Raw genomic sequence first — 14,331 nt, forward strand, 5'->3', positions numbered from 1 at the left:
CTGTATGTTCCCGATAGTTACCTAAGACAGCGTCGGCATATATTGTTTCACATTCCTATACACAGGACCAACCTGCCGATGGTTATGCCTGTAGGAAGAGCTATCGCTATGTTGAACAATATCACATTGGATATTAAATATAATAAAATTATTTTTGTGTTTTTTAACAATGAAATACAATTTAGTGGACTCTAAAAATCAGTAAACCCCAAGTCTATAAATAAAAAACTTTGTTTTTAAAAATATTTCAGAAAAAATGGCTTATTTTAATACACTTATAAAAGGTTACATTAATTGGTCATTTGTGGTGATATCTTTACATTTTAAAATTAAATTTTATGGATGTGTATGAATGACAAGATGCAGGAATGTATAAGAGGCGAAGATTGTTTGCAAACACAGATTTGTGTAGCGTTCTATTCTTACCGCCTACCCCTGCTGGGAAGCGGCGTGATGGTGAATTTTATAGATAGACACATAGCTTAGTAGATGAAGTAACTGATAGGACGTCAGAGGTCCCGTGTTTGAATCCTGGCACCTTAATTTTTTGAATAGTTTAACAATACTTATCCTCATTTTCGACCATAATTAACATACTCCTTTATACTTTCAAACCTTCGTCATCTCTTTTTGAGATTTTTTATGAGTTGTTTGTTGCAGAACGATTGAATATGTAATATCTTTATATATCTAATTGAAAAGCATATAGAGATATTTATATATCTTAATGTTCTTGTCTTATACTTTTAAAAACTCTATATTTTTTGTAACTTATACTTATAACAACTCCATATTTTTTAGTAACTTATACTAATAACAATTCTATATTTTTTAGTAACTTATACTTATAACAATTCTATTTTTTTGTAACATATACTTATAACAACTCTTTATTTTTTTGTAACTTATACTTATTACAACTCTACATTTTTTGTAACGCATACTATTAACTACTCTATATTTTCTTGTAACTTATACTTTTAACAAATTTACATTTTTCTGTAACTACTACTAATAACAAATCTTTATTTTTTTGTAACTTCAATTTTTACTTGTAAAAGCCCTCTGGGCAACTCCCTTGTGTGAATTAATAAATAAATATAATATCTTTATATTTTGGAGTTTGTATGGTATATTGTCGAAGAATCATTGAGATATAACAGTAAAATTTCACCGTATTCAGTCATATGAATATGTGAATGATTATTAAACGACAAACAACTGCATATGACATTACCGCGGACAATAACAGTGTTTCTATGCGACAAACTTGATCGTCTGCGACCCATCCGTCTGACGACAAAAGGAATCGTGCGCACGGAGGCTCAGCAATTCACGTGAATTTATATTATGAATATTCGTATTATTATAATTCATGACTAATTCGCGAAAGAACTCCGCAAATTTTCTTCAGATGTAAAATCGTCATACAGTTTGCCAATTGAGATATTAATATGCAACAGAAATAGGTTATTCATACGTTACTTAATAAAATGACAAAATTATTTAAATTTTGTAATGATCGTTCGGTACTAAGCACCACAAATGATTTTAATTATTTGATAATGACATCTTAACGTAGAAGAATAAGAATATGGAAGTCTAGGTATTTACAGGGTTTATAACCTGTCTACAACCTGTTGGTTTTTACTGTGCAACAGATCTTTTTAGGTAAAATCTGAATGTTTTTTTCTTCATTTGAAAAATATTTTGTTTATTTAAAAAAAATATTTAACAATACCTTTTCTTTAAAATGCAAAAACAACACTTTCTGTCCTATAGCGTGTAAATATTAAGTTAGAAACATGTCGCTTTTGCTGGGATATAGTACATTTTATGGGCATTCCGAGTGATGTCTCTAGTGAAGTTCTAGTGATTCATGAACAAGGTTTCTAAATTGGTTCATATGTATAGAACTTCCAAGAATTTTAGTAGTATGGTTGTCAATAATGGGTAGAATTGGTGAATGTTACACGTGTGTAAAGTGATCACTTAAACCAGCCTATAACGGTCGTAAGCCCCGTAAATGCCCAGACTTCCATATTCTTCTTCATCTTTGATGAGATGCCAAAAAAATAATATGAAAATAACTCCTGTAATTGGAGATAATCCAGATTTTGTGAACAAGTATTTGGACACACTCAAAATGTTGTAACGTAGTAATAACATTTTAAGTATTTCGATATCCTTGTGTCTTCACCTAAATATTTTTTTTTTCTTTTTTCCTCTCTCACATTTTTTTTGCACCCTGCTTATATATGCAAGGTCATGTTACGGGTACAGGATTCTTGCACTTTTGCTTTAGTGCTTTCGGGTATGCATTATTCATCTAAATATTTAGTAAGTGATTTGCGTTGATGTGAAACTTTTGATTTAATAGTGAAATAATATGCAATCAATCCCTTCATCAAAATATTCATCAAAAATAATGATTCCAGGTGGTAATTAATTTATTTTAATTTATATTTTTTTTACCAAAATAAATAAGTTATTTAATATATTTTTCAAATAAAAAAAAAATACAAAGGTAGAAAACGGTATCAATCCTACTCAATTAAATATTCTTTTTTGTTACTCCTGGTAACATTACATATATCTAGCATACACAAACAGGCTGTTTTCAGTGATTTTAATTACATTTATTTATTTTTTTTATCCAACACCCGGCGAATGATATAATCAATCGCAGGGTGTCAGATAAATCAATGATGATATATCAACGATAATATATCAACGAATCAACGATGATATATCTTTATTTATTCAAGACGACTCAATTTTTTACATTATTGAATATTGAGCATACATGTTGCAATATTTTTTTAAATAAGTATATCTGTTATGTATGCACTTGTGTCGAATTCCTTTTGTATGCCCGTTGCAATTTCGATAGATTAAGAAACGAATACGACATCAAAATACTGAACTTCTGAACGTGGACCGTGTTTGGGATGCAAGAGAGCTGGCAGCCTACAGAAAGTCAGTTAGTGGACTCCATATGCTCGACATAAGTAGAATGGAGAACATAAAACAAGTATATAAAGTGATCACTTAAGCCAGCCAAATGCGTTTTTATAACTCTTGATTTGAACTAATGATTAGTTGTTTCTTTTCAGTACATCTGAATATTTTTTTTGTTTTTAAATTTAATAGCAAAATAGTTTAGGATATTTAGATAAATTGTTATTTTCATTCTTTGAAACGTTTGAGTTCTTTCATGGGATTATGTTATTTTGAAAATTTACACATTTCATTAGTTTGTGCAAGAAAAAATATATTAAATATACATAAATGTTGACAATGCTAGGTGCAATTCCTAAAACAAGTTTCCTGATGTTTATGTTGCACAAATCAAGAGCATAAAGCGTAAGCAGACCTCTATATTAAATTAATTATAATAAAGATTATACTGCATCAATCCTATGTGCTAATAACCTTTGCACAGTGTTGCGCAAACAAGTGAAAAGGGTATTAAAATAGGTTTTCCCCCATCTTTAAACGCTCAATAAAATAGGGTATAATGAATTACAAATCACTTTCTCGTGTAAAAAAAAAGTAGGTACTTTCTGACAAAAATTTGCACAACGTTTTATTAGTTTGTGCAAGAAAAAAGGTATTGAAAATATATATTGACCTGTCTAGGTTCAATTCCCGATCAGTTATAAAACGATTTTTACAAATTTTTATGTTGCTCAAATCAAGAACTTAAAACGTAAACAGACCTTTCATTTTAGTTATTTATGATTAAGATTATATTGCATCAATCCTTTGTGTTAATATCATTGCACAATATTGCGCAAATAAGTGAAAAGGGTATAAAAATAGGTTTTCCCCTTTTTAAAACGCTGAATAAAACGGTGTGAAATGAATATCAAATCACTTTTCTCCCGTCAAAAAAAAACAAGCGAGTACTTTCTGACCAAAATAGGAGTAAACTTTTTTTAAAGTGAAAACCGGCCTTTAATTTCGTTTATTCGTGATTAAGATCACACTGCATCAATCCCATGTGGTAATAACCTTTACACAGTATTGCGCAAACAAGTGAAAAAGGTATTTAAATAGGTTTTTCCCCCTTTTTAAACGCTCAATAAAACAGGGCAAAATGAATTACAAATCACTTTTCTCTCGTAAAAAAAAACAAGTTGGAAATTTCTTACGAAAATAGTACCAAACTTTTTATAGGCCATAAATAAAATAAGATCGTTTTTCGCTCGTCAATAACAAACAGCGTTAAACTTCCCACTTGAAGGTACATGGAATAGAATCGCGTAATATGGCGATAATCAAACGCGATTATTCATTTGTGATAATTAGTTCAAATTTATGTAATTTATTATTCTACTATACACACAAACAATACGGATATGATTGCCGAACATGAATTTGACGTCCAACGTTTAAATGTCAACGTTCCTACAATGACTAAAAAACTACTAAAAAACACAAAGCACTCACCATAGAAGACAAACAATTCCATCCATTTGAAAAAAGAATGCAAACAAAGCTCGTTCAACTAATAAATATGATCACTTTTGATTTTCACACACAAGAAGTTAAACTAATGATATAATACACGATTCAAAAAAAACATTAAATTACACCACTAAATGAAAATTTTAATTATCACGACACATTACACCAACAATTGATTTGTATATGTTTTTTTTTTCGTCTTTACTTTATGATTCCTTTTTTTCTGTATGCTTTTGAATGATTTTCACTTTTTTTTTTAATTATTCGATCTTTTCCCGCGTGAAAATTTTGCCTTTCGATTTCCCGCGCTACGAGCGATTCGAGCGATCCAAACGCGCTACAGCGACACACACTGCCCTCGCGGAGAGTCGAGTCAAACTAAAGCGAGGAGCCTGAACGTAGCGTCGACTCGGTCCTAGGCGGCGATACCTACCTACGTCGTATTGTCAGCACTATACGAACGCCGAAAGTTTAACTTTTCGCTTTTCCTTCAGAGTGCATTGTCAGTAGCGACCGATTTTGCGACATCAACGACAAATATGGAGGTAATAATTTATATTTGAAGCAATAACTTGTGATTGTCCATTTTATAATTAAAATATTACTTTGTTTTAAAATCACTATAAATATTTTATAATAACTTAATTATAATTAATTTTTCGCTAATATATCCAAAGTTAAACAAGGTTTATTGGATTGAATTCCACATTTATTCATGAATATGTTAATACGTGACGCGTTTCGTCTTATTAAGGCAGAACACTGATTTAAAATATTTACAAAATGTCGTTATATACTAACAATAATTGCTATTATTAGATCTAGGAGCATATGTGGGTATTTCGGTGGGTAATGTGGATTTCTATGAATGTTAAGATGAGCAATGTATTCAAATGTCAATTAGGGTAGATGAATACAATTTGTATGGCTTTAAAATTTACAATTCAATATGGAATTCTACCAACTGTCCGCAGTTACAATAAAATATCAATTATAATGTCCTTATGTATGGTAGTGAAACATGGAATTGGCTAAAAGAAAGATGAAATTTGACTGAATGCATTCAAAATGCAATCTCTCAGAAAATGTGCGACAAAACGGTGTATGATAGATGTTCGAATAGTGAAATAAGGAAGGAATGCAAAGCTGAGATAAGTATTTAGATAGTAGAGATAAGTATTAGTAGGTTAGGAGTCAAAACAATCGGCGGGTTTGTATGAGGAGATGCATGAACGTGGAAAAGGCGAAGAATGTTTGCAAAGACAGAGTGGTGTGGTGTTCTATTCTCTCTGCCTACCACTGCGGGGAAGCGGCGTGATAGTTAGTTAGTTATAATGTTTACCTGTTTTGAAGCTAAACGCTTATTTTTCAAGACTGATAATACATACAAGCTTGTATTAATCAGTCTTGAAAAGGAATCTGTTAGTTTTTAAACCGCTAGACATTATAATTAAGTTATAATAAAATATTTATGGTGATTTTAAAACGAAGTTATACTTATTTCAATTATTAAATGTGGAGTTCCTCACCAAAACGTCATCTTTTCATTATAAATGATTTTAAGTAATTCTAGTATGTAAAATTGTTAAGTTTTGGTGCGATTCAATGATTTCATATTGGTTTAATACAGGATTGGTCACGTTTTGTCGCAACTTTAATTGAGATTTCGATAGAATACAGTGAACAGAAAAGAATTGCATTTAAAGGATTTTTTGTGCAATATTGAAAATGTAACTTTTTGATTAGCACCTCCACAAATATGAGTTGACGCTTCGTAATTATGACTTTTGGAAATGTATAAAATTAAAATGCAAACAAAAAAATATGGGATGAGTGCAATGAGCTAATTTATTCACAGATTTTTAATGTCAAATTTAATTAAAGCGCCTTCAAGATAGTGCTTTATAAAAATGTCATCACACAAAGGACCCATTTTTTGGATCATTTATACATATATTTGTTTTTACTCCTTGCTTTTTTCAATGCAAAAACGGCGTTCAAAAACAAAAATTCAATTATGTTAAATGTTACCCAGATTTAAAGAAAATTAAGTTGCAGGCTATCGATTATCCCGCCTTTAGAGAAAGTTATATTTATAAATTTAATTTTCAATCATAATAGGAGAATAGGAACATAAATATTTATATAAGTAAGGCTTTTAAAAGCTTTTCTAATTTATTTCTTTCACCTCCGTAACGCAATGGTTAGGATGTTTGACTACCATGCCGAAAATACCAAGTTCAATTACCAGGATGGAAAAAATAGATGTAAGAATTTTTTCATTAATTTATTCGGCAGTCATTTTGTGTTAAAATCTATCCATTGTCACTGAATGTTTTACTGCGTTAATACCACATTTTTTTAAAATCTAATGTGACACGTATTTCGATGCATTCCGCATCATTTTCAAACACCATACGTTAAATTAATAAAGTTAAATTAATATTACAGAAAAAGACAGAGTTTTTTTTCTGTAATATAAATTTAACTTTAGAGTAAACCACTGTGCATTCGGTCTTGTTCCTAAAAGTATTGTAGTCCTACCTGCACAAGCATTGATTGACTTGTACGTATTTACATGTCAAGATAACGCTGCAACTCATCGTTGCAATGACATAAAAATCATTGAGTGCATATAAGAAAAATAAAAATGAAGAATAAAATATTTTAACTTAAATGCAATAATTTTTTGTTTTTATATGCCAAATAAAGGAGTTTCCACACTTCCGAAATTTTCACTACATAACACGCTCATTCTTGTTGAAAAACACATTTCACGCTCTACAGGCTCACATCAATGAAATCGGAAAACATACAGAAAAAATAACAAAAAAATAGCGACAGAGGTACGTTCTCTATATTCTAAAAATATTCCTAGACACAAACATGGTGTCTCCCGAAATCAAAGGAAACTTCTCGTATTTATATGTATATGCGTACCTCTTAACCGTACATTTTTGAGAGAGAAACATTTTAACCCTTGGCAGACGAGTGCCGCCATAGAGGCGGCATGCATGGGATACAGTATTTCTCAAATGCCGCCGCAAAAAATATCTTCTCATCGCAAACATCCAATTCAGTAAGTGATCGGCTGCGCAAGAAGCCAGACGTGTCTTTGCGCACAATTTATTTTAGAACATGTATTAGAATTTGTATTTTTTATTGATTCAGCATTAACTGTGTGTAATGACATGTTGATTTTTTTTTAATTGATTAAATAAAACATCTCCATAAAAATATATGTATGTATATTTTAACCTCTAGATACTTTGTGACGACATCGTTTATTATTTAAAAACACTTTAAATACACTTTTAAATATAAGTGCTGATTGTCTTTCATAAAAAGCATATACAAGAAGTATAGGTCATTCGTCTCTACTTCAACGCTTAGGTCCCATGCATCCTCATATCTTATCTGATAATTTTTAATGTACAGATTAAGTAATTATACTGAGGTCAGATTTTAAAACAAAGTTTATAAAAAAGGGCAACGTTTGACCATTTAGTTTTTATCTTTAACATTCTTGAAGGATGATCGCAACAAAAAAAAACAAAAGCCTTTTCACTTTCGATTTTGTGATAAAAAATAATAAATTTGGATAATTTATGTAGCGCCATTTTCGAAAAATTCTACCTGATGTTTATTTATTTTAAACTTACTGAACCAAGCCTCACATTGCTGTAGTTCAGTTGCTGTGGTTAAATGGAAAAGAAAAAAACATTTATTATGATTAAATTCACAATGCTTGTGTGAATACAATATGTTGTCAGCTGTTAAGATCAATTCAATTCAATTTATTTATTTTTAATTAACATACACATTACGAAATTAAACTTTAAAGCGTATACATTGACAAAAATCGAAAAAAAGCTAGAATACTATTGCTAAAGGTGTGAAAAAATCCCGCTTCGGAGAACTCCTTCAGACACATGGGACACATCAATATCCAATGAGATATTGTTCAACATACAAGATCACGCTCTCCGCCATGAGCAACGTTTAATACTGAGTATATTTCTGTTACTTTCAACAGAAAGCGCTGCCATCGGAATAAAAAAACACGCATTTTTGCGTGTCATAGGTTAAAAGACCTACCACAAATTACACATGCAATATTGTGCATAACTTAAGGAAATATTATATATTTTTATTTGCAAAAAAAAAAAATTGGTTTGTCCAAATCCTTGTTCACAAACCTATGTTTATTCACTGAAGAGTTCCCTTAGCGTCTGAATGCCTCCTGATGGGTTCTGTTTAAAGAAATGAACACCAAAAAATAATTAGGAATAAAAAGCGGGGCTTTTTTCAACAAAAAAGGTTCCGGAACTTACTTCATGCCAATTTTTTACTAAAAAGTATCAAAAATTCATAAATATCATAAATATTTACTATATATTTATGGGTCATAAATTAAACCCTGAAGTGGGCAACAGGTTGTTGCCGAAACTAGTTGGTTGTTAATAAATATGTGAGTGGATCAAAAAATAAAGTATTTTTATTACTCAAAATAATATATCAATATGATCCACAAAGTTAATGCTTTCAATATTCAAAACATACATTTTGTTATTCAAATATCATTTAAATATTCAATACAATATAGTTTTTTTTATATATTTTATCATTTTGACGAATTATATGAATATAGATAGTATTTAAGGAAACGCAAACATTGTTTCGTCTAATTGATTTTGAAAATTAAAAATATACAATATATAAATCCCTGAAAAAAGGTGCCGGAACGTCGTTCACCGCGTTACAAGAAAAAAAGCCCAGATAAAAGTAACTCATATATGTTTTATAAACTTTTATTGAAAATCCGTCCATCGAACTGTCACAAATGTTTCGATGACTTGCACAACAGTAACAGCAAATGACTTCACAGTAAAATTAATCAGCAAGCGACTGTTCGTGGTAAAACGCCTCAAATTGCACCGTTAGTTTTCATTGATTTTTCAAATGTCTAATAATACCACAGACTTTTAGTGATTCCTTTGTTATGAGATGATTCAATTAAGAAATTTCTTTGCATGGCCGAGAGGACTCAATCTGTCATATCGCATACATCGGGAGATAAAAAATCACTGTCTTTTCAAAGAACATTCTTAAGCCGAAATCAGCAAAAACTATAATATTAAAAGGATTCTGAACATGAGATGAAACATCAATCGTTTTGAACGAACGAAGATGGAAGTGGAATCTGCCACGTGGCTGGCTTGAATGATCACTTTTTACACTTGCGTAACGTGCACCATTCTGCCCGTTTTTTAACATCTGTATTGAATTATATACATAGAGTTAATATATATATATATATATATATATATATATATATATATATATATATATATATATATATATATATATATATATATATATATATATATATATATATATATATATATATATATATATATATATATATATATATATATATATATATATATATATATATATATATATATATATATATATATATATATATATATATTTATATATATATATATAAATATATATATATATATATATATATATATATATATATATATATATATATATATATATATATATATATATATATATATTTATATATATATATATATATATATATATATATATATATATCTATATATATATATATATATATATATATATATATATTTATATATATATACATATATTATATATATATATACATATATACATATATATATATATATATACATATATATATTTATATATTTATATATATATATATATATATATATATATATATATATATATATATATATATATGTGTATATATATATACATATATATATATATATACACAAGTTAAAAAGTAAGATTTCTCCTTAAAACTAACCATCACGCCTTTTTTTTCATCTACAGGTGATAAGTAAAACCTGTACATAAAAAAATTTTTGTAGTTTTCGAGACTAATCGTATGTAATAAAATTAAACTCATTAAGTGGTAGTATACAAGTATTTTTTTGTAATACATAATAAGTTTGTCATAATGTTACATAAAGTGAATGCCGAATCAATAAATAATTCAAAACTTATCTCTTAGAATAATTTGCAAAAAAAATGTTATGAATTCTTGATGACCACTGAGTTAAACTTAACCCTTCAGGCAATAAAATGCATAGTTAATAAGCGGGTGTACATAATAGCAGAGACCTATGTAAACTATAATTACCTATGTACTCTACCTTCATAAATGTTCTGATGATAAAAGCAGTTTATCAAAACCGGTCAGTGATAGTCATAAGTAAAAAATCTAAATTATGTATGCCTCAGAAAACCTTGGGTATCCTTTTAAATAGAGTCGTTGCAAGCAAAAGCTCTTCGGTAAAATCGCAACTATGTTGGTAATACCGTGGGCTTTCAAGTAAGTAACAGACAGTTCTACAGACACAAGATTATCAGGGATTTTTCTGGCCAGTGCTTTTTATTTTTCTTGATTCCTTTTTAAAAATACTTTGTGGCTTATTTAAAAATATTTTATAAAACATTATTTTGTCCGCCTCCGTAGTGTAATGGTCAGCACGCTCGGCTACCGTTCTGGAGGTCCCGGGTTCGATTCCCAAGGGGGGTAAAATAAATATAAGTGATTTTTCACTGTCATATTTATTCAATATTACTTTGGACTGGTTGGTACCTGAAGCGGAGGGCTGATCACCTTTCCTTCATGTGTAAACGATCAAGATAACACTGCGTTTATATGACGCAGTGCCCTATGCACCATTGGGGTGCAGATAAGGGTTTAATTAATTAAATTATAAAATAAAGCGAATATTTCGTTTTTAAACGCTTTTATTTTTATAATTTATATTTGAAGCACTAACATTATGATTTTCCATTTTATAATTAAAATGTAACTTTGTTTTAAAATCACTGTCAATATTTTATTGTAACTTAATTATAATGTCTACCGGTTTCGAAGCTAGCCGCTTTTTTATCAAGACTGATTAATACTAAAACACTATCTAATTAACAAAATTCAAAATATTTTGACGGTTATGCAAAGGAGTTTGGGTAGATCTCAATTGGCTTTATTTTTTGTGTTGATTGGCAGTCACAGTCAAAAGGGATCAGGAATGATGAGTGATTGGAAACATATTTAATAACGGACTTTTAGAAAAATCATTTACTTGTGCATTTATAAGTTGTAAATTATTATTAATTGCCTTTTTATTTATAATATTTCTAAGTTATCTAATTAAGTCCTTTTTGCATATGTGTAACATATTTAGACCATTATTTTTATCAAATGGGTGATTATTTTCTACCAGGTGATTGGCAAATTCAGAATAATTATTATTATTTAGATATCTTGTGTGCTCTTTACATCGGATGTTTAAGTTTCTAGATGTACTTATCTCCAACCGGTTTTGACAAGCACCTTGCCATCTTCAGGGATGGTGCAATTGAGTACATTTGATTCTTCTTCTTCAAGCCCTTATACACACCCCAATGGTGCATAGGGCCCTGCGTCATATAAATGTAGCGTTATCTTGGACGTTAACATGTGACGGAAAGGTGATCAGCTCTCCGCTTCTGGTCCAGGGTAATATTGAGTAAATACATTTAATTACCTACTCCTTTATCCCGCGTACTCACCTGACTATCATTATTTCGCAGTTTGTTCATTACATATCCATCCCTGAAAATAACAAGGTGTTTATCGGAACCGGTTGGAGAAAAATATCTAAAATAATAATGATTAAAAACAACCTTTTTAATTTACATTTATTGGTAAAACAGTTATTTTATTTGCAATGTTTTATTAATTTTAATTGCTTAGTGACCGCCGTCTTAAAACTAGTGTAAAGTGATCAATAATCCAAGCCTTTGACGGTCGTAAGCCCTGTAAATGCCCAGACTTCCATATTCTTCTCCATCTTTGATGAGATGTCAAAATAATAATATTAAAAATAACTCCTATAATTGGAGAAAATCCAGATTTGTGAACAAGTATTTGGACACACTCAAAATGTTGTTTTATAAAATCGTTTAAAGTTTAATTGAAATTAAATCAGGTATTTCGTATCCTGAAAAAAAAATGCTTTAAATCATCTCCAAAACAATTGAAATTACAGATTATATACCATATTGTCATTACCAGCGAGGTTTTTTTTATGTGGAACCCTGTGGCGCTGTGGTCTAAGTGATTACCTCTCGTCCAGGGGGTCCTGGGTACAATACGAAGCCGTCTAGGGCCGACATTTTGTTACGTCATTCGTACGTCAGTAAAATAATAAATACTTGAGCGACTGAATTAACTGCTGCCGACCGAAAGGTGCATGGGGAACTGCATCAAATTAATGCAATGTTAAGTTGGTCGGTAATAAGATGAAGTGTTAATTAAATAAATACTAGAGTGTAAATTCACTAATATTTGGAATCGAACCCGGGACCTCTAACTTGGTAACCAACACGCTTATCATTACACTGCGTAAATGGAATAAATTTAACTAATTTCTTCTAATCGAAGCTTATTTTAAGAAAATAATACAATCTGTATAATAAAATAACAATTTAATTTTTTTCCACATGTATATTTTATTTGACTATTGACCGGGTTTTGTCGTTAACGACATCATTAGACTGGTGGATAATGTCGGTAAAGAAGAAACCTGGTCACAGGTAAAATAAAATATATGCGGAGAAAACTTTATGAATACTTATTTTATATTCTTAATATTATTAATATTTAAAGCATTTACTTTGTGGTTAGTCATTTTTAGTTTTTTTAATGTTAATAATATTAGTATATAACCACTCACCGAGATTTTTGTGTCTACCGGTTTCGAGACGTACCCGTCTCTTCGTCAGGACAATCACTACCACAGCATGCAAACAATACTACCCTTCACTACCATAGCACTATTCACACACTTAAAACTACACAAAATGTTTATCATATGCGATTTTTGGTCGACCCGAAGACCAACATGCCGTTATGGGTGAAACATATTATTGAACCAGCTTATATGCTTATTTTTTTATTTAAAATGCAGTTCCAACAAGGAATCTCAGTACAAAACTTCACATAAATCGAATAAGCATTGTCGATAAATTCAAGAACGATGTGTTGAGATGTTTTTGTCGTGTATTACGAATGAAAGAAAGAAGTCAGAAGACGATCATCGACCTTTTCATTCCATATTCGAAGTGTTTTATAACAAAAAAAAATAGAACATTTTGAGTGTGTCAAAATACTTGTTCACAAATCTGGATTATCTCGAATTATAGGAGTATTTTTCATATTACAAATTTTCATCTCACCAATAGATGTCTCTAGTGAAGTTCTAGTGATTCAAGAACAATGTTTCGTAATTGGTTCATATATATAGAACTTAAACAAGTATTTAGACAAACTCAAAATGTTGTAAATAAATTAACTGGTCAAATTATAAGCTAAAATAATAAAAATGAAATTGACATTTTCTGGCGTTTCTCATGTATGTGATTATAATCCAGGATTCGGACCTCACATACTTATATAAGAGTTTCTGTACAATAAAAACTTCTTTTCATCTCACCAATAGATGTTTCTAGTGAAGTTCTAGTGATTCAAGAACAATGTTTCATAGTTGGTTCATATATATTTATAGAACTACCAAGAATTTGAGTAGTGTGGTTGTCAAAGATGGGTAGAATTGGTGAATGTTACACGTGTGTAAAGTGATCACTGAAACCAGGCTATGACGGTCGTCAGTCCCGTAAATGCCTAGACTTCCATATTCTTCTTCATCTTTGATGAGTTGTCAAAAAATAATAAAAATTAATAAATTAGCGCCAATTGATTAACTTGTTCGATTTATATTATCCACTGACACTTCGTGA

General features: G+C 29.9%; 1 protein-coding gene across 1 annotated transcript in view; it reads right to left on the minus strand.

Moving 5' to 3' along the window:
* The window catches only part of LOC148310368 (papilin-like), a 173,995-nt gene extending 169,156 nt beyond the window's left edge, over positions 1–4,839 (minus strand). Inside the window, exon 1 of the mRNA XM_088258561.1 lies at positions 4,456–4,839. The gene's annotated coding sequence lies outside the window, so the exon portion shown is untranslated. The remainder of the gene's footprint in view (positions 1–4,455) is intronic.
* Between the last annotated feature and the right edge of the window lie 9,492 nt (positions 4,840–14,331).

This window comes from Brachycentrus maculatus, unplaced genomic scaffold, assembly GCF_059751285.1.
Source record: "Brachycentrus maculatus isolate JH-2025_06_01 unplaced genomic scaffold, ASM5975128v1 h1tg000098l, whole genome shotgun sequence".
Classification (NCBI taxonomy): Eukaryota; Metazoa; Arthropoda; class Insecta; order Trichoptera; family Brachycentridae; genus Brachycentrus; species Brachycentrus maculatus.